Here is a 22,093-nt window from a genome sequence, read left to right on the forward strand (position 1 = left end):
TTCCTTCAGTCCATCTGCCCTTAGCTCAGGCATGCAGACAGGAGGGTGTGCTTAGCTGAGAAAACCTCTGCTCCCCTCCTCCACACTCCTGGGTTGTTTGACATCCTATGCCTAACCCTGGAAACCAGGAAGTAAGTGAAGAAATGTAATTCAACCATTTAAAACAAGTAAATATCATATACTATCCTAGCTATTTACTAATGCTAGTAGCATAAGGATTACAATAGTCAATGTTGATTGAGAGAGTGTCCACATGGACATTTTGAAATAAATATTATCTGAATCTGTTGCTATTATAGGACCATTAAAAGCAGACTTGTATAAAGTACTTGAAATTTCTACTTGAGTAAAAGTACAAAGTACAAAGTTACTTAAGTAGAAGTACTAAAGTATTCAACATTTTTTTTACTTAAGTATTGCAAGTAGTTTTTTCAAAAAATTTGCTACTTAAGTACTTAAAGTAAAAAGTACCAGTAGTTTTGAAAAAAAAAATTCTACTCAAGTACTGAAAGTAGAAGTACAAGTACTGTGTTATGTAGTTATTAAAGAAAGAAGTCAAAAGTTTGAACATCATATTGTTTTTTATTATTTCAAATGATTTATTCAAATGATTAACCTGTGTTTGTTAGTAGTTTCTTGATGCACTTTAAGCGCTGTAACACCATTTATTTGTTTGTTTCATATTTTCTTTTTATTGGAAAGATTTGGTATAGCAGCTTTTATTATACACAGCCTTTATTTTTGTATGCGCTGATTTACAAAGGACATTATACACATTTTTTGAGCTTCATGAAACCTGCCATCTACTGTTCTGGCAGATGTAATTTTTTTAAAAGTAACGAGTAACTATGCAGCACCAAAAAAAAATATTGGTGTAGAAGTATCGAAATCATCGAAAAAATGTAGTGAAGTAAAAGTAGAAGTAGGAGAAAAATATTCTACTCTAGGAAAGTACAGATACCGCATTTCGGTACTTAAGTACAGTACTTAAGTAGTTCTACTTAGTTACTATACATCTCTGATTAAAAGCCACCTTAAGGTCCTGCCCAAACAGGTGTTAAAATGTGGTGCTCATCTTTAAAAAATAAAATGTGGTGTTCAGCTTTCATTCTTTAAGCCGGCCATACATGGATCAAAATTCATCCTGTTCAGCAGGGGCTGGACAAACTTTGGTCAATGCATGTGTACTTTGCTTGTGTAGAAGTCAATCTACAGATTGGCTTCTGTACAACCACCCTCCTGGGTTTTCTCCACTCGATCAGCGCCTAACAGCGCTTATCAATGTATTCTGATGGTGAGGAATTCTCTCTGCTGTCAAAACACAAAGGCTCAGTGGGTAGGATTCCCTCATCAACCTTGAATGTGTGGATTGGGGAAATTAATATTTTTTCTTTTATTCAACGCTCTGGTTAAAAGAAGAAAAAAAAAGTCTCATCAGTGAGCTGCTTTAGAGCCAGAACTTCCTAAAGCCTGGTGCAGATAAGGTGTAAGCTAAATGACTCAATGTAGACAAGTACTAAGTGATGTGTCACCTTCACTTTGCTCTGTGATAAATAGAAATAGATGTAGCATTTGGAGGTATTACAGCTGCAAACCCTGGTCATGTGTTGCACTCCCATGGTCATGTCCCTAGCCCTAAAAATAGCTGACCATCTATGCATGTGTATAATTAGCCTTAAATAGGTTGCAAAGTGCAAAATCCCCAATTTTTATATTTATATTCGATAATTTGGTGAAACCTAAAATGAAAAAAATATCAGTTAAAGAAAATTTAAGGCTATTTACAACTTTTCATGTAACTTAAACTTGGCCTAATATTTTTTATGAAATTAAAATATTTGCCCACCCAAGTCCTACTTATGGTGTCAACATGCATTCAATTCTTTCTCCTTCATAGCTTGACATAGCTGTCAACGGTGGTGGTGGTTGGCATTGACACAGTATAGTTATCACCATAGTCAACTATGGTAATGTACAATAGGAGAGATGCAGACAATAGGATGTTTTTGGTATTTAGTTAGAATAATAGCTCATTGGGGTATTAGTCACACTCTCATAGAGTGAGATAATGTTATGGAGGTCAAAACAACCTTGCCATTAGAAACCATAAAGATGAAAGTGAGGAACTGAGAGTGACAGGTAGCCACATACACACCCCCTCACATGTCAGAGTTTAATATGATGCAGGATTCAGAGAGGGATCTCTGTGCTAATTTCAATACTAGCAAAATTGTACTAATGTTGGTTGGACTGTGTTTTGCATTCTCTGTACATTACCTCTCTGTACAGTATGCTACCCTTTTCCCAATGCTCCCCTCTGTGCTCTATGTTATACTGTATACTCCATACTGCTCATCTTTGCTGCATCATTATATAGAAGTTTATTTGGGCCACCAAGATTCCCAAATTTGACCCCGTCCAATAAATGGCCACCCTTTTGCTAGTAAGAAAGTAGGACAAAAATCTTGACTTGAAGCTTGGCTTTAGGACCTGTTTTATAGAGAAATGGGTCTTGCATTTTCAGAATGCCAAAGATATAGGGACATTGTATTTTGGGTACAGTATATTTGTACTTGTATTTTTAAATGGGTGTTCTACTCGCGCCTAGGTCACGGTATTAAAAATGAGGGAAGCAGCAGGTTATCAAGTCAACTATATTAAATATAGTTGACTGAGCATGAGATAAATAGAAAAATACTGCGCTAACCTTAGGTAAATGTGAGGACTTAGTAAAGTGCTATAGTGATTTGAAATATTCAAATATATGAAGTGCTATAGTGATTATAGAATTGTTGCAATAACTCACTTACATCAAAACATTAAATCATCAAAAAGTGCATAATGTACATAAATAGTGCCAATTCAAAGTATATAAAATACAATAATAATAAATACATCAATGAAAGTCCATGATACTGCTGATTAGAATGTGCAGTAGACAATAATAAGCAGTAATACAAAGTGACAGTGAATTACTTCAGTAACAGTCCGTGATACTGCTGAAAAGGAAAAGTGCAATAGTGCTGTAAAGTCTTCTAAGTGCAAATAATACTGTTGTAGTGACTTCAGCGACCCTCTGCTTCACCGCAAAGTGCTAATTGGTAAGGTAGCTCACTTATCAGATGGTGTGGATTCCTGTGGCGTACGCCAGCAAGAATCAAACTGCGCTTGTACACCGCTCCAACTTTGGTTTGTAGATGAGTGGAATCCTTGAAATGCTGGTGTAAGCTCAAAACGAAAGAAAAAAGAAGCTCCTCATCGTGTAGAAGGTTAACAACCTTTATTTATACACCTCACACGAACATCAATGTAGATAAAAATTTCCATAAAAAACACTGCAGTGGTGAAAAACTGTTCACTACAAAGCACCAAACTCTAGGTGTCACGGCAAAACGTATGTCCAAATACAATGAATAAGAACCATTGCTAAAGCAATTATGGCTGAGTCCTCGCTCCAGCCACTTCTGAGCTCCTATTCAGCCTCACGGCTGGTGTGACAGGGCGCTGCTGTGTAAACAACCGCGAGGTACGGCGTACCCGGAAGTGGGAACTCGGCGTGCGGTTCAGCAGTCTGCTCAGAACGAGGCAACGTGCGTACCAACTTGACGCGTTTCGTCAGAGATGTGACGTCTTCGGAAGTGGCACGTGCGTTGCATGTCAAGGTGGTCCGTTCTCATCCGATTCCCCCATAGGGGACAGAGGGGAGCTGTCATCCGCCTGCTTAGCGGGGATCGGCGAATCGAGCCCCCGCTGAGCAGAACAGCTCCGTCGACGGATCAGAGCCATGTGAAAGGGGCTTTACAGTGAACTTTATCTCTATATTATTATAATAGAGATCTAGCTATGTAAAGAGACAGTAATATTCTTAAAGTAGTACATCTGACGTTCACCAAACATTCACTATAAGTGACTCTTCCTGGTACAGGTGTTTTAAATGACAGTAATTTATTCACTGCTTTATGAATATGCCACTAAGTGTTCCAAACTCTATCATTGTACTATAAATGAGATCAAACATGTTTCACAGCGTTTATGTATGCTTTTACCTTGACCGCTAATGAATATATGAACAAAATCTTATCATAATCTTCCAATCAAAAATCTATCTTCATATTTGTCCTTTTTTTTGTAGAACAAAGAAAATCCTGCTTGTTTAAGAAACCATGTTACAACATCAGTGTAACCAGACCTATTATGGCTATTTGCATACATGCTAGACTTTGGCCTGATTTGATTTGCATATTTTATTTGACTGTGACATCAGTATTTGAACACTTAGAGCTGTGGCTGCAATTATATGTACGCTTTAACATGTTAAGATAAAGCATGGTGCTGTGCACTCTCCTTAATGAATAGCATCTATGCTTTTTCCTCTAGTGCTGATGTCAGCGCTCTAGCAGAACCTTAGAAACACTCAGAATACAGGAGGACTTTGCAGTAAAAAAATGTATTTTTAAATCAGGAGTCAATCCATCATGACTTTTATGAAAAACACAGATAAACAAGAGGTTCATCTTTAGCTTTAGGATAATGGGTGGTTACATGCAAAATGTTTTATCTTTTATCAGTCATTTACCACTTATATATTTATATATTTACAATATGCAGGTGCATAGTAGAGATAGAAAAAAGCCCTAGATAGATAGATAGATAGATAGATAGATAGATAGATAGATAGATAGATAGATAGATAGATAGATAGATAGATAGATAGATAGATAGATAGATAGATAGATAGATAGATAGATAGATAGATAGATAGATAGATAGATAGATTGTAGGGTGGAAAAAGTTTCTAAGAAATATGAAAAGCAGGTGGCACATGAGAATAAAAAGAACCTTACAATCTCCAAGGGACTTTAGTCGCTGTCTAACTTACTACCTTCGAGCAATACTGCTCTGGTGATGGGGTTTTGCCCCATGTCCCCTCTAAAACTTGCAACCTATTGATCACGCCTCCTAAAGACCACCAATTGCCCTGCCTGTTGAAATGGGAGACTGACCTGGATCGTACTTTTACGCCTGACCTATGTAATTTCATCATCAGATTCTCCCTCAAGCCCTATGAGGATCCAGATAAGCAATTTCAAACTTCTGACACAATGGTATCATACACCATCTCAACTAAAAAAATTTCCCCCCAACACTACCAACCGTTGGAGATGCCAGGAAGAGTAGGGGACATTACTTCATGTCTTTTGGTCCTGCCTTAAACATAAGCATTACTAAAGAAAGGTTCGGAGAATTGATCCGGCCTTTTTTCTTTTCCATGTCTCTACCATTCCAGCAAAAATTTACGAAGGAACAATTATTCGTCACCTCTTAAATGCCACTAAGTCTTGCAGTCGCCAACCATGGGTCTTTGGCTTAAAAAAGTGGAAGAAATAAATAAAATGGAGGATTTAATCCTCACAGCACAACATAAGCGTGAACTGTACTCTAAAACTTGAATGTTATGGAATGTGTTTGTCTACTCTGAGGAGGGGAAGGCTCTTTTTGAAGAATAGATTGCTGATTGTAAGTGGCTCCTGGGTCCCTCTGGTGAGGCATACTACCAGTCTATCTTTTTTTTTTTCTCTCTTCCCTTCACCCCTCCTTCTCCTTCTTTCTGGGCCTCCAGGTCTCCCTTTTCTACCCTTAGTTTTCTTTTTTTTCTTGCAATCTACATTTCTCCTCCTTGTCCTTTACCTAAAATAAGTTGGGGGGTCCTTGTTACCTATAGTATCCAGTCCTACGATAATTCCTGGTTCTATGGACATGGCGTGTTGTTTATACCTGATAAACACATTCTGAAAGCTCATTGGTCCATTTTGGTATTTCAATTGCATAGATAGATAGATACTGTAGATATATTAGAGAGATAGATAGATAAGATAGATAGATAGATAGATAGATAGATAGATAGATAGATAGATAGATAGATAGATAGATAGATAGATAGATAGATAGATAGATAGATAGATAGATAGATAGATAGATTATGGGATATGTTTTCTACTGTTACATATTTGTTTACAGCAGAACCCCAGTAAGTAGTTTCTGGCAAATCTAAATTGATCCAGCCTGGTTTGGTACAAGTATCCATATCTGATACCTGGAAGGCAAATAGTAGTCTACAAGTACACTACACACAGTGATAGCAGTGGTCTTCCGGGTGCATTGACTACTACAAGAATTTTCTGTTGTTTATACCTGATAAGTACATTCTGAAAGCTCATTGATCCATTTTGGTATTTCAATTTCATCTATTGACTTGTTGTACTTATGCTATGTATACTGGTATGCCAATATTTCTTTATTATTGTCTTGTTGACATGGAACTGCCTTTTGAATGAAAATAAAATATTTGAAAAAAAAAAAGAATGTAAAGAAAGGGCAAAACTACCAATAAACTTTAGGCTAGTAACCTGTTTGACCATGATTTAAATGTACACAATGCTTTATTTTATAGCTAGGTCTGAAGTCGATAGATAGATAGATAGATAGATAGATAGAGGGCTTTTTTTAACAGAAAATAGGTGCAGGAACTTAACAACAACCCCCCAACCCCCCCCCCCAAAAAGTGTGAGGGTCTTAAAAGGGAATCAAATACCTGGAGTGCATTACGTGCAGAGTGCAGAGTTCAGGGGTGCGCTACGTACATAGTGCAGAGTTCAGGGGCGTGCAGCATACAGAGTGTAGAGTTCAGCCTTCTTCCACAGCTGCTTTCCTCTGCCTCCCCATCCACATCTCACTTTGACTCCTCTTCAGCTCTGACCTCTGCATGCACCCCCCCTTTTCTCCCTCCCTATCAACTGCCCCTGGACCCATCTTCTCCCCCACCTTAAAAGTTCCACCATCTTCCACATGTCTTACTTTTGTTTCTGTATTAAGCTGAAGCACCCAGCTGGCTCTAGTACCTCCCTGCACACTGTAGGTGGCTCTTCCTCTCTCACTTGCAGGGAGATCATCCAGTGGTGATGTTGGCATCTGCACTGCACCCCAGGCACCGGAATCTACCTTGTCCCCATCCTGCAAAACCTGTGGAAGCAGCATGGGAGATCAGATCTGTGGGAGCAATTGGGAGACACGCTGTCACTTGTAATCACAAAAGCCAGACTTCTGTGTTTACAAGGGATAGTGGTGAGCAAGGAGCAGGGTGGTGAGCCACCAAGTTTAAGCTGAAAAAAAGCCCTTGATAGATAGATAGATAGATAGATAGATAGATAGATAGATAGATAGATAGATAGATAGATAGATAGATAGATAGATAGATAGAATATGGGATATGTTTTCTACTGTTGCTTTTTTGTTTACAGCAAAACCCCATTAAGTAATTTTTGGCAAACCTAAATTGGTCCAGCCTGGTTTGGTACAAGTATCCATATCTGATACCTGGAAGGCAAATAGTAGTCTACAAGTACACTACACACAGTGATAGTAGTGATCTTCCGGGTTCATTGACTACTACAAGGATTTTTAGCCTCCCCTGCAGCCCCCTGAATATCAAGTGTTGATATGTACATTAAACTAAGCTAGACCAATGTAAGTTTGCCAAAAAAATTAAAAATCCTGGAGTTCCAATTTAAAGCGGAGTTTCGGGCACAGAATCGTGTTTTCAATGAACATACCCCTGGGACAGTCAGGGCTAGTACATTCCACAATGGCTAGCCTCTGATCTGTCCCGGTTCGCACTTAACTGCAAGAAGAAATACTTACTTTTAAAATTTCTTCTCCAGCGTTGCCAACTCTGTTGTGGGCAGCTGAAGCCAGCGCGATCCTCTTCTGCGTCCTCTTCCGCGTCTTATTTTCCCAGAATGCGCCTTCACCGGCCCCTCTCGTCACTTCCGGTGCGGCGCCGCATTCCTCCACAGCTTCTGGGCATGCCCATAAGCTGTTTAGCAGGGAATGCGGCGTCGCACCAGAAGTGACGAGCGGGCCCGGTGCCGTCACATTGATTCCTGGGAGCGATGACGTTCATCTCCCAGGAATCATTGCAAACCGGAAGTGACGGCACGGGCCGCGGCCACAGAGGGAGGAAGTGGAAAATAGGTGAGTATTTCTTTCTACAATTACAAGGTAAGTAAAAAAAAAAAAATAACCCTAACTAGCCAATTCCTTTTCAGGTGAAGAATAGCAAGCGGATGGACACAAAATCGATTAGGTCGATTTTGTGCCCGGAACTCCGCTTTAAGTTTCCCGTTGTTCAGTAGTAATTGTTAACTTGTGCTAGCTTTCTGTTTTTTTTTTTTTTACCACTCTAAAACATCAATGTGTGTTTCTTACTGCTATTAAAAAAGTCACTTTATTTAGACAGTTTACATGTCCTCCCTGCTGAGCCCCGGCAATAAAAGCAATTCTTCAAGAGATCTGTTGCTTCTGTAACTTAATGATGGTCATTCTTCAGAATCGGCAAGTTGTTCTGTATGGTGGAAAAGTACATGGTTAACTCACACTGCTTTTGGTTTTAAAGGTGAATTGTGATGTTTTGTGCAGTAGTATTGATATTGCTGAAGTTCTAGGTAAAACATCCTACTTCTGACAGCTTAAATGCCATACAAAACATGTCAAGGTCCCAGGAGTGTGATCCTGATTTCCTTTTTCTTCTGCCTTTCTGCTAGCAGAAGTAAGGACTCACTCGGGGACCAAAAGTGTTGACCTTTCCAAGACACATTTTTGCTCAGTTTATAAGTCCCATGAGTGTGCTTTGTTTAAATATTGTGGTGACTCTATGGCCTGCACCTGTGCACCAGAGCTAATTGGCACCAATGATCTCATCTGGAAATGTTTTAACCTTGTTGTATTATACATTTGTGAATTTTACTGCTAGCCAGACTGTTTTCTGTAAAACTTGTTGAAAGATATGTACAAAACGTTATCATAGATTTAAAAGTAGAATGGATTACAACTACTTGACTGTTGCTGGCAAACTAGGGGTCAATCACAAAAATGACATGGTTTTCCATTTTGCATGTCACCATGGAATAAAACAAACATCGCTGAAAGATCTTATGAAAATTGTTTTTATTTGGAGCTTTTCATTGCTCAAGAGGTTAAATTATGTTTGTCCAGGCTTTTGTATTCCGGTCTTGGCTGTGAAGATCATGCTGTCGTTTTGTCCTTGTCACAAGACAATGACACCTTCCAAACAGCAGTAGAGTCACATGATTGTCTAGAAAATGACAGTGACTTTTATGTTGTCAAAACCATAGCAGATCTGTGACAGTAAATTTACCAGGGAATAACCTGAGAAGCCTAATTTTGTACTGAGATTTATGGCAGGAAATATGCATTTTAACACCTAACTAAAACTGTGCTTAGATTAACCAACTGGAAAATTTGAAATCTCTTGATCTCAGGGACATAACTATAAATCAAAAGGCCCCATAGCAAAAATTTATTGAAAATGTAATAGGCCTCCAACAGAAAAAAAAACATACAACACCCTAATTCCCATGGCAGGTGACAAATGTCTGAAAAAGACACGGTGGCAATATTGAGGTAGGTACAGACCTGTGGAGGGGAAGGTTGGGTCTTTTTCAGCCGCTGGGCTGGAGAAATCAGATAAGTGTAAATTGTTTAAAAGCAGACTTATACTTTAAAGTAATCCTCCCACTAACCTAACATAATAATACTAAGAATGAGGCAGTGTGGAATAGGGAACCTATATTATGGTATAATGAGGAATGAGGAATTGAAGAATAGATAACATACAGCTTGGCGACGTGGTGTGCGGAATGAGGTGTTGGGGAATAGGGAACATACAGTGTGGGGTGGTGAGGAATAGCAAATGTAAAGCATGGCATACATGGCAAACTAAATGAACTAGTGTGGATTAGTGAACACATAACATAGTTAGGTTATGGTATACTTATCTCTCATGCAGTGGTCCCTGTACGTCGCCGGTGCCGGCATCTTCTACTGTGTTTCTGTTTTTGGCCATCTTCATTTGCTGGCGCAGGATGATGTTACTCCTGCACATGTACAGAAAAACATTTTTATGTGCCAGTAGCTGTTAGCTGAGCTAACACTGAGAGCAATGCGGGTAGGTGAATTTTATTGCAGAAAAGACATTGCATGTTTCTTCTGCAATAAAAAATGTGCCTTCTCGCAGTGATTAACAGCGGAACTTTAGTTCCTTTTTAATGTAATGCAGCGGTTTCGAATAGTGAACATACAGCATGGCATACAAAGTGTAATAGCAGAGTTAATTTGGTACCTTAACCACTTAAGCCCCGGAGGATTTGGCTGCTCAAAGACCATGGCCTATTTTGCGATTCGGCACTGCGTGATTTTAACGGACAATTGCGCGGTTGTGCGACGCTATACTGAAATGAAATTGGCGTCCTTTTTTTCCCACCAACAGAGCTTTCTTTTGGTGGTATTTGATCACCTGTGCGATTTTTACTTTTTGCGCTATAAACAAAAAAAGAGTGACAGTTTTGAAAAAATAACAATATTTGTCACATATTTTTTATATGAAATTCCCCCCCAAAAAAATGTAAAAATCAAAATTTTTTAACATTTTAGGCCAATTTGTTTTTCTGCTACATATTTTTGGTTAAAAAAAAATCACAATAAGCGTATTTTGATTGGTTTGCGCAAAAGTTATTGCGTTTAATAACTAAGGGAAAGATTTTTGTAATTTTTATTGTTTTTTTTTTAACTAGTAATGGCGGCGATCTGCGATTTATTTTGCAGGACTGCGACATTGCGGCGGACAGATCGGACCCTTGACTGACATTTTTGACACTTTTGGGGGTACCAGTGACATTACTACAGTAATCAGTGCTATAAATATGCACTGTTACTGTAAAAATGACACTGGCAGGGAAGGAGTTAACTTTATTGGTGATAAGTGGGTTAAATGTATCCCTAGGGGCGTGATTCTAACTGTGGGGGGGGGGCGTGGCTTGTGATGTAACCACAGAGACATACGATCCTTCATAGCAGGATCGTGTAGTCTCTGAAGTTACATCAGGGAGAATGACAGGCGGCTTTGTTTACATTAGCCGCCTGCCTTTCTCACTCTCCAGCAGGAGATAGTGAGCTAGACTCGCGCGGGAATGTCAGTGAACGAGCTGGGGCGGGAGTGCGGCGCGCACTCACTCCCGGCGGCGCGCGCTCGCCCCCTAGAGGCTCCTGGGCGAGCGACGTAGCCCGACGTCGGTTTGCCCAGGAGAGCCAGACTGCCGCAGTAAATAGTCGTGCGGCGGTCGGCAAGTGGTTAAAACGGTTCTTCGCCCTGTTTGAAAAAAGTACTGTACCTGTCCAGGAGGCCCAGTGCTGTCCTCACCCTAACGGATTCTTTACCAGTCTTCAGGTCCCCGGTGCTGGCCTGTTTACTGTTGGCAGTCAGCTTTGATTCCTTGTGACTTCATAGATGGCTGCCCACTGTGTGTGCTAGAGCTGTGCTGCACATTGTGAGTGGTCCTGCGAGAGGGAAAGGGGAGAAGAGCTTCCGGTGGATCAACCACAGTGAACCGACAGGAAGTGGGAAAGAGTACATGTCAAAACCAGGCACCTGCACCCCCCCCCCCCCCACACACACACACACAAAAATGCCAAAAACAGTACAGAAGGGGAAGGAGGGCATATAGTGAAACTTCCACTTTATGGTGAAGTTCCACTTTAAGGGCCTGTTCACACCAATGTGCTTTAGATCTGGTATGAATTTTAGGGGAACCCCAGACAAAAAATGCTGTGGGCCCCTAATTCAGTTACATCAGGGAGAATGACAGGCGGCTTTGTTTACATTAGCCGCCTGCCTTTCTCACTCTCCAGCAGGAGATAGTGAGCTAGACTCGCGCGGGAATGTCAGTGAACGAGCTGGGGCGGGAGTGCGGCGCGCACTCACTCCCGGCGGCGCGCGCTCGCCCCCTAGAGGCTCCTGGGCGAGCGACGTAGCCCGACGTCGGTTTGCCCAGGAGAGCCAGACTGCCGCAGTAAATAGTCGTGCGGCGGTCGGCAAGTGGTTAAAACGGTTCTTCGCCCTGTTTGAAAAAAGTACTGTACCTGTCCAGGAGGCCCAGTGCTGTCCTCACCCTAACGGATTCTTTACCAGTCTTCAGGTCCCCGGTGCTGGCCTGTTTACTGTTGGCAGTCAGCTTTGATTCCTTGTGACTTCATAGATGGCTGCCCACTGTGTGTGCTAGAGCTGTGCTGCACATTGTGAGTGGTCCTGCGAGAGGGAAAGGGGAGAAGAGCTTCCGGTGGATCAACCACAGTGAACCGACAGGAAGTGGGAAAGAGTACATGTCAAAACCAGGCACCTGCACCCCCCCCCCCCCCCACACACACACACAAAAATGCCAAAAACAGTACAGAAGGGGAAGGAGGGCATATAGTGAAACTTCCACTTTATGGTGAAGTTCCACTTTAAGGGCCTGTTCACACCAATGTGCTTTAGATCTGGTATGAATTTTAGGGGAACCCCAGACAAAAAATGCTGTGGGCCCCTAATTCAGATTTTAATGGAAAATGCCAGAAAAAAGTTGAAATCATAGAGGGCACAGTGGTGTCGCTAGGATTGGTGTCACCTGCTGCGATCAACCCCCCCCCCCCGCTATCCTGCCACAGTGCTCTATCCTGCCTGCAGAGTGACAGCAGGACAGGCAGTAGAGCACTGAGCAGGCTGGCACATACACGTGGCTCTCCCTTCCCAGCCTGCAACAGTGCTACTTGATGCTGTCACCCCTTTGGCACCCCCATGGTGTTGCCACTGTGGGGGCACCCAGATACTTGCCCCTCTATGTCAATGAGTAAGGGATACATATTACCACTGTTCATTTTCAAAAAAAGGAAACAACAAAAGCACTTTAGTTTACAAGTTCTTTGTAAAAAAAAAAAAAATGGCCCATGACGTACATCTATCATCAGTCGCGTTGTCTATTGATGCAGATCCACATCATTCATGATGAATGGTGCCCGCCAAAAGAAAAAAAACCTGCTGACCACTGACTCGTCTGATTCCAGCAAGTGCCTGCCAACAAATGAGAGCAGATGACAGTTAATATAAACAAAGTGTAATTTTTTTTCCTGTGGGCATAACAGTTTGGTATTGATGAATGAAGTCACCAGCCAGTTTGTTTGCAAACAGAAGTAAGCGGCTGATGCTGTCAATTGGCAGCAATTTTTTGTTTGCGTGTAAATGTCTATTTTGCCATAGTAAGTTGTATACAATGCACAGATGCACCACTTAACAAGTAGGTTAAGAACATTCCCAGGCATGCTATTTAAAGAAATTTTGCATATTTAATGTTTCGTGTTAGGCATTCGTAAAATTTCTTCTCCCTGCCAAACAGAATTTTTCAAATATTCTTTGCTTTGGTATATGTTCCCCAGAGCAGTGTCCATCCCCCCTATGTCATATGTTTAAAGTCATTATAAAGGCTCAAGGTTTTTTACATTAATTTTATTTGCATGAAGGTAAAAATCCTTCTGTTTGGAGCACCCCCCCCCCCTAATACTTACCTGAGCCCCATCTCCATCCAGCGATGTGAATGAGAGCAGTGGCTCTCCTGGGTCTCTTCCTCCTCTGTGGCTGAGACAACAGCGGGAGCCATAGGCTTCCGCTATTGTCAATCACAGCCAGTGAGCCAATGAGGGGAGAGCAAGGACGGGACAGAGCCATGCTTTGTGTGTGAATGGAAACACAGAGCAGCGTCTCAGGAGCAATCCTGCTGGGGTGCCCCTATAGCCAGCTGCTTGCTATGGCGGCACTCAGTAGGAGGTAGGGGCCATGAAGTCCAGTGAGGGACCTGAGAAAAGAAGGTTGGAGGCTTCTCTGTGAAAAACCACTGCACAGAGGAGGTAATTATGACATATTTGTAATTTAAAATTCTGCTTTTAACATCCCTTTAACAATCCATTGCCTGATTTTTAACAGCTCAGTGGGTTTTACATTTGGCTCCTGAATTTCTGTGTTGTTCTCTGAACCTGCCTTGAACTGAACTTAGGTATGTTCTGCTCATTCCTAGTTATGACCAGCAGTGTTGCTATGCCTGGGCACCTGAAACACTCATCCTGTTCCCCTGACAAGAGTTGTCCTGCCTGCAAAACATTGGTGGTGCAGTGAAATGGCATCACTGCTGCTTGGTGCGCCAATATACACTAACCTGCAGAGCTCTGCTAAAAAATGATCACTTGTTCTCCCAGTTTAGGCACGCAGCAGAAAAAGTCCTAAGGGGAACATCAAAGGCCAAATAACTCCTACAGGGTGACTACATGTAGGGAAGATTTGTGCAAAAAGAACTGATAAAGAAATAACTTGAATCCCTGCAAGCTAGATGATAGAATAATGTCTTTGTATGAAGGGCTTTTAAAGGGCAGTCCTCCAACAGGGCAATCTCTCCAGGTAGCTGACTCTCAGGGCAGTCTCTTTGTATTGTCATTTTTGAAGGGCTGTTGTTATACATAGCAGACTCTCTGAGAAGGTTCCCTGTTCTGGATTAGTATTTCTACATGGCAGCCTCTTAAGGACTGACTCTACAAGGCACAGGACTTCTGGTAATCTCTCTATCTAGCTGTCTCTCTACATGGCAGCCTCTTAAGGACTGACTCTACAAGGCACAGGACTCCCGGGTAATCTCTCTATCTAGCTGTCTCTCTACATGGCAGCCTCTTAAGGATTGACTCTACAAGGCAAAGGACTCCTGGGTAATCTCTCTATCTAGCTGTCTCTCTACATGGCAGCCTTTTAAGGACTGACTCTACAAGGCACAGGACTCCCAGGTAAACTCTCTATCAAGCTGTCGCTCTACATGGCAGCCTCTTTAGGACTGACTCTACAAGGCAAAGGACTCCCGGGTAATCTCTCTATCTAGCTGTCTCTCTACATGGCAGCCTCTTAAGGACTGACTCTACAAGGCACAGGACTCCCGGGTAATCTCTCTATCTAGCTGTCTCTCTACATGGCAGCCTCTTAAGGATTGACTCTACAAGGCAAAGGACTCCTGGGTAATCTCTCTATCTAGCTGTCTCTCTACATGGCAGCCTTTTAAGGACTGACTCTACAAGGCACAGGACTCCTGGGTAATCTCTCTATCAAGCTGTCGCTCTACATGGCAGCCTCTTTAGGACTGACTCTACAAGGCAAAGGACTCCCGGGTAATCTCTCTATCTAGCTGTCTCTCTACATGGCAGCCTCTTAAGGACTGACTCTACAAGGCACAGGACTCCCGGGTAATCTCTCTATCAAGCTGTCGCTCTACATGGCAGCCTCTTAAGGACTGACTCTACAAGGCAAAGGACTCCCGGGTAATCTCTCTATCTAGCTGTCTCTCTACATGGCAGCCTCTTAAGGACTGACTCTACAAGGCACAGGACTCCAGGGTAATCTCTCTATCTAGCTGTCTCTCTACATGGCAGCCTCTTAAGGACTGACTCTACAAGGCAAAGGACTCCCGGGTAATCTCTCTATCTAGCTGTCTCTACATGGCAGCCTCTTAAGGACTGACTCCACAAGGCACAGGACTCCCGGGTAATCTCTCTATCTAGCTGTCTCTCTACATGGCAGCCTCTTAAGGACTGACTCTACAAGGCACAGGACTCCTGGGTTATCTCTCTATCTAGCTGTCTCTCTACATGGCAGCCTCTTAAGGATTGACTCTACAAGGCAAAGGACTCCTGGGTAATCTCTCTATCTAGCTGTCTCTCTACATGGCAGCCGTTTAAGGACTGACTCTACAAGGCACAGGACTCCTGGGTAATCTCTATATCTAGTTGTCTCTCTACATGGCAGCCTCTTAAGGACTGACTCTACAAGGCACAGGACTCCCAGGTAAACTCTCTATCTAGCTGTCGCTCTACATGGCAGCCTCTTAAGGACTGACTCTACAAGGCAAAGGACTCCCGGGTAATCTCTCTATCTAGCTGTCTCTCTACATGGCAGCCTCTTAAGGACTGACTCTACAAGGCACAGGACTCCCAGGTAAACTCTCTATCAAGCTGTCGCTCTACATGGCAGCCTCTTAAGGACTGACTCTACAAGGCAAAGGACTCCCGGGTAATCTCTCTATCTAGCTGTCTCTCTACATGGCAGCCTCTTAAGGACTGACTCTACAAGGCACAGGACTCCCGGGTAATCTCTCTATCTAGCTGTCTCTCTACATGGCAGCCTCTTAAGGACTGACTCTACAAGGCAAAGGACTCCCGGGTAATCTCTCTATCTAGCTGTCTCTACATGGCAGCCTCTTAAGGACTGACTCCACAAGGCACAGGACTCCCGGGTAATCTCTCTATCTAGCTGTCTCTCTACATGGCAGCCTCTTAAGGACTGACTCTACAAGGCACAGGACTCCTGGGTTATCTCTCTATCTAGCTGTCTCTCTACATGGCAGCCTCTTAAGGATTGACTCTACAAGGCAAAGGACTCCTGGGTAATCTCTCTATCTAGCTGTCTCTCTACATGGCAGCCGTTTAAGGACTGACTCTACAAGGCACAGGACTCCTGGGTAATCTCTATATCTAGTTGTCTCTCTACATGGCAGCCTCTTAAGGACTGACTCTACAAGGCACAGGACTCCCAGGTAAACTCTCTATCTAGCTGTCGCTCTACATGGCAGCCTCTTAAGGACTGACTCTACAAGGCAAAGGACTCCCGGGTAATCTCTCTATCTAGCTGTCTCTCTACATGGCAGCCTCTTAAGGACTGACTCTACAAGGCACAGGACTCCCAGGTAAACTCTCTATCAAGCTGTCGCTCTACATGGCAGCCTCTTAAGGACTGACTCTACAAGGCAAAGGACTCCCGGGTAATCTCTCTATCTAGCTGTCTCTCTACATGGCAGCCTCTTAAGGACTGACTCTACAAGGCACAGGACTCCCGGGTAATCTCTCTATCTAGCTGTCTCTCTACATGGCAGCCTCTTAAGGACTGACTCTACAAGGCAAAGGACTCCCGGGTAATCTCTCTATCTAGCTGTCTCTACATGGCAGCCTCTTAAGGACTGACTCCACAAGGCACAGGACTCCCGGGTAATCTCTCTATCTAGCTGTCTCTCTACATGGCAGCCTCTTAAGGACTGACTCTACAAGGCACAGGACTCCTGGGTTATCTCTCTATCTAGCTGTCTCTCTACATGGCAGCCTCTTAAGGATTGACTCTACAAGGCAAAGGACTCCTGGGTAATCTCTCTATCTAGCTGTCTCTCTACATGGCAGCCTTTTAAGGACTGACTCTACAAGGCACAGGACTCTTGGGTAATCTCTATATCTAGCTGTCTCTCTACATGGCAGCCTCTTAAGGACTGACTCTACAAGGCACAGGACTCCCACGTAAACTCTCTATCTAGCTGTTGCTCTACATGGCAGCCTCTTAAGGACTGACTCTACAAGGCAAAGGACTCCCGGGTAATCTCTCTATCTAGCTGTCTCTCTACATGGCAGCCTCTTAAGGACTGACTCTACAAGGCACAGGACTCCCAGGTAAACTCTCTATCAAGCTGTCGCTCTACATGGCAGCCTCTTAAGGACTGACTCTACAAGGCAAAGGACTCCCGGGTAATCTCTCTATCTAGCTGTCTCTCTACATGGCAGCCTCTTAAGGACTGACTCTACAAGGCACAGGACTCCCGGGTAATCTCTCTATCTAGCTGTCTCTCTACATGGCAGTCTCTTAAGGACTGACTCTACAAGGCAAAGGACTCCCCGGTAATCTCTCTATCTAGCTGTCTCTACATGGCAGCCTCTTAAGGACTGACTCCACAAGGCACAGGACTCCCGGGTAATCTCTCTATCTAGCTGTCTCTCTACATGGCAGCCTCTTAAGGACTGACTCTACAAGGCACAGGACTCCTGGGTTATCTCTCTATCTAGCTGTCTCTCTACATGGCAGCCTCTTAAGGATTGACTCTACAAGGCAAAGGACTCCTGGGTAATCTCTCTATCTAGCTGTCTCTCTACATGGCAGCCTTTTAAGGACTGACTCTACAAGGCACAGGACTCCCGGGTAATCTCTCTATCTAGCTGTCTCTCTACATGGCAGCCTCTTAAGGACTGACTCTACAAGGCAAAGGACTCCCTGGTAATCTCTCTATCTAGCTGTCTCTCTACATGGCAGCCTCTTAAGGACTGACTCTACAAGGCACAGGACTCCCGGGTAATCTCTCTATCTAGCTGTCTCTCTACATGGCAGCCTTTTAAGGACTGACTCTACAAGGCACAGGACTCCTGGGTAATCTCTATATCTAGCTGTCTCTCTACATGGCAGCCTCTTAAGGACTGACTCTACAAGGCAGAGGACTCCTGGTAATCTCTCTATCTAGCTGTCTCTCTACATGGCAGCCTCTTAAGGACTGACTCTACAAGGCAGAGGACTCCTGGTAATCTCTCTATCTAGCTATCTCTCTACATGGCAGCCCTTTGACAGAGTAACATGGCAGCCTATGCAACATGTTAAATGAATCAATAAAGCAGTGCCATTCCACTGGACAGTCTCCGTTTATGACAGGATTGCTCCATATGCCAATCTTAGCAGAATAGTTGCTCCAAACTGTAACCTTTGGAATATGATGTTGCTATGACTGTGGCTAATGAATGGCTTTTTCTGTTGTCACATGACAGTGACACTTTCCAAACAACAGTAAAGCATCACATGACTAGTTAAAAATACACTGTGACCTTTATATTATTAAAACCATGCTAGGTCTGTATGAAAATATTCATGGAAGTAAATTGAACAACCCAGATTTCGCTCAGAGAAACATGGAAACATGAATTTTAATATCTACAGTATATACATTTTGAAATTATTGTTCTAGAGATTTTGTGAAAAATATAAAGTATATGCCTTTCAAGTATAGTTTAGTAAGCTCATGCTTGACCTCAGTTCCAGATTGAACTAAACGCAAACGGTATCCCTCACATTAGTTCTACATGTAAAAACTATTTGCAATGGATTCTAATAATCACCTTGGACGATTTTCAGTCATGTGCTACCACTTACATTTACATTTGTATATGAACCCTTGACTATGCTCTGGTCCACAATTATACTGTTTCTTTTTCCCGCTCACCTTCTTGTTGCTGGACTTTGATGTCTACCAGATACTTTAAGGTCTGCAGCCTATTCTTGTCAACCAAACTTGCATTACATTTATTGTGTTTACCTAGGATTCCAATCCATATTACACTCATGTGCTTTACATTAAGTATGTAGGGATGGGGTAGGGTAGTAGGTGGGTGACAATTCCTCCATGTCCCCTTACTCATTAGACGCCAACTGTGAGGCCTACCCCCGGGTAGGTTCTTCTGGGCTACGCTAAGCATCTTGCCTTGCAAATAGGATACTCTTACTTTTAGAATACACCACTACAGTCACTGTTGAATTTAGGAGTGACACACAGAGTTTATGCCCTCTCCACCGGTCCAGTGTATATCTACTACCCCACTCCCAGTAACAGAATGAGCTCCCGCCGTGCACCTAGCGTGGACTCCATGCTTGCAATTCTTTATCTTGTCCTCTTCCATACCTGTGCACAGGCTGGGGTCCTAGTCAGTGCTGATCTAGTCCCATTGCTTTGAGAGACAGACTGCTCATGGAGGGAGTGCCATCAACAACTCCTGCAAGAGGCTATCCCACCTGCCACATGCACACACTTACGACAGGCTGCTGGAGAAACCTTCATTATCCTTGCAACCACTTGTTGTTTTCTGTATCAGGTTAACTCTTGTACTGCTGTTTTTATACCCCAGTGTGTTTCAACTGACCCAACTGTAAACTATATGTGCCGGTTACTTGCATTATACCTCTTTAGTAACTTCAAACCAAGCAAATGCAAAGTTTTAATACTTTTACTTGAGTAATTGAGCATTACAGACAACAGTAACATAGTTCTTCCTAACCTAAGCTCTAACTCAGGCTTTGTAGCTGCCCCAGCCTACCTGCACAGGAAAAAAGTCCATAATGGCAGATCTGCAGAGCCCATACACTGTAGAGGGCACTTTATCCATAGGTGTTCCAGACTAAGCAGCAGACTGGATGGACAGATCAAGGCAATGGCATCATGGCTTATACTATCCTCCCTTGGGATCGGACCCCTGTCCCTTTTATAATGCACAGGACCAGAGGGTCGGGCCCAAGAAAGCCCACCAAGAAAGACCTTGGAAACATGTTATCTCTAACCCTCCTGGCTGAGATGGAATTAAACTGACCTGCTTGCTTTTTAATAACAAACATGTCATACCTGCTGTGTGCATTGGAATAATCTGACCTTAGCCAGTCCGCAAGATAGAGGACCAAAAGGTGTGGCTGGGGAAAATAAAAATGTTTGGGAGGGTCTGATCAGGGCTCTCTTCCCCTAGGGTCTAGCCCCTTCCAAGGAGGCAGCCTGTGTGATACAGAAGAACTACTGCTGCTAGTCCTTAGCATGTGCTATGGCAGAGGACCTGAAGGGAACTACCTGTGGAAGCTGGTCTGGAGAGGAAACCTTTTGCTGGAGAGTGTTGCGGGGGAGCTGGTTGGGGAGCTGGCTCTGGGCATTGTGAGTGGGACCTTTCTTCTGTAGTTCTAGGTGTACAAGCGCTTGAAGGTTTGATGCCAGAGGTTACTGCAAGGACTGTCACTGCTCACATAGAGTTTCAGGTTAGTTGGCTTTCCCCTCTACTATCAGCAATATGTTTTGCTACTGATGGGCTAAATGCTGCTATAACAGAACTTTGCTCAGTAATTTGTCCTTAAATACCTGCATGTGTTTTTGGAGTATCCTGCACCCTCACCCGTCTACCCACCTGTGTTCAAGTACTGCAATAAAACTTTTAAAAGACGACCTTAGACTGAGCCTGAATTTGTCAGGGTGTGCTCTGGAGTTGGTCTACAGGAAATGAATGCTTAGAGACAATCTACAGGAAGAGATGGAATCTGAAAATCATTTTAAAATATCAAATAACCTGACAAGATTTTAAACCTTCTGTGGATAAGGGTTTACCTGTGATGATATTGTTGGGTTACCGATGTGTGGAGACAAAGGAGGACCCTGGATCTCTTAAAGGCCCCGGCTGGCTATAAAGCCACAAGTGTTACTGACCTCCGGTAACGGGGTCAATGTGTGCTAGTAAGAGACCATTTAAGACTTTGGTGGTGGTGGCGGTGTTGTTAGTGCCTACTGTACCTATGGTGACAGAGAGTGGTTTTCATCACATCAAGGATTTTTTTACCACTTCACTCATGGATTGTTTCTCGATCTTTATGAACACTCATTATTTTTAGCGCAACTTATATCTTTCTTATTTTTGTATTGTGTATATCGCACAAATTAGTTGTGGCTTATTTTGTTTTATTTATTTGTATCAACACTAGCGTGGTATTTTTTATTCTTTTTAGTTTTCAAAGTATGCCGTTTTTTCTATAGATTACATCAAGAGAAGCGAATGAAGCCGATAGCGCCCTTGTGGAATTTTCTTTTGTACTTTACACATGAATGAAATAGTTAACTATAAACTGATGTCATCCCTGTCAGTGTTGGATATCTGCATATCCAACATAGGCTGTGGCCGCATATAGCCACCCACACATCATGTTGCTGGCTGTCACTAGCACATTCCTCGTGTATAATAAATGGGTCCAATTCCAGATTGCCACTCTGTCTTTCTTTGAAATTCAGCTGGATCCTAATTGCTACTGTCCCTGTACAGTTAGTGTATTTCTATTGGTGGGATATGAGAACAGAACTTCTAGCAGAGGAGCCTTACTATTCTAGTCATCACGTATAGTGTACACCAGTGGTCCTCAACTCCGGTCCTCAGGGCCCACTAACAGGCCAGGTTTGCAAGATAACTGAAATCCATCCCAGGTGATATAATTTGCTGCTCTGTGATTGCAGTACTCTAGTCTGCATCTCCCCAAGGTAATACCTAAAATCTGGCCTGTTAGTGGACCCTGAGGACCGTAGTTGAGGACCACTGGTGTACACAGTGAAAATGGCTCTGTTCCTACCTCAAACTTGGGGTACCTTGTATGACTATGATATCTGGTTTTGTTAGTGTGATGATAAGGCTGCAAATCCCAGAATTGTTCTCTTTTGTGTAAATCCCAGTGCTACGCACTAAAGCTGGCCATAGATGGATATTTTCACTTAGCCAGCTGGCTGAACAAAAAGAAAACTTAAAGAAATTC

General features: G+C 42.9%; 1 protein-coding gene across 1 annotated transcript in view; it reads left to right on the plus strand.

Annotated features, from left to right (window-relative positions):
- The window catches only part of NYAP2 (neuronal tyrosine-phosphorylated phosphoinositide-3-kinase adaptor 2), a 323,386-nt gene that overhangs the window by 17,946 nt on the left and 283,347 nt on the right, over positions 1 to 22,093 (plus strand). The gene's annotated exons all lie outside the window — the stretch shown is intronic.

The sequence above is a fragment of the Pelophylax lessonae genome (assembly GCF_965119305.1).
Source record: "Pelophylax lessonae genome assembly, chromosome: 3".
Classification (NCBI taxonomy): Eukaryota; Metazoa; Chordata; class Amphibia; order Anura; family Ranidae; genus Pelophylax; species Pelophylax lessonae.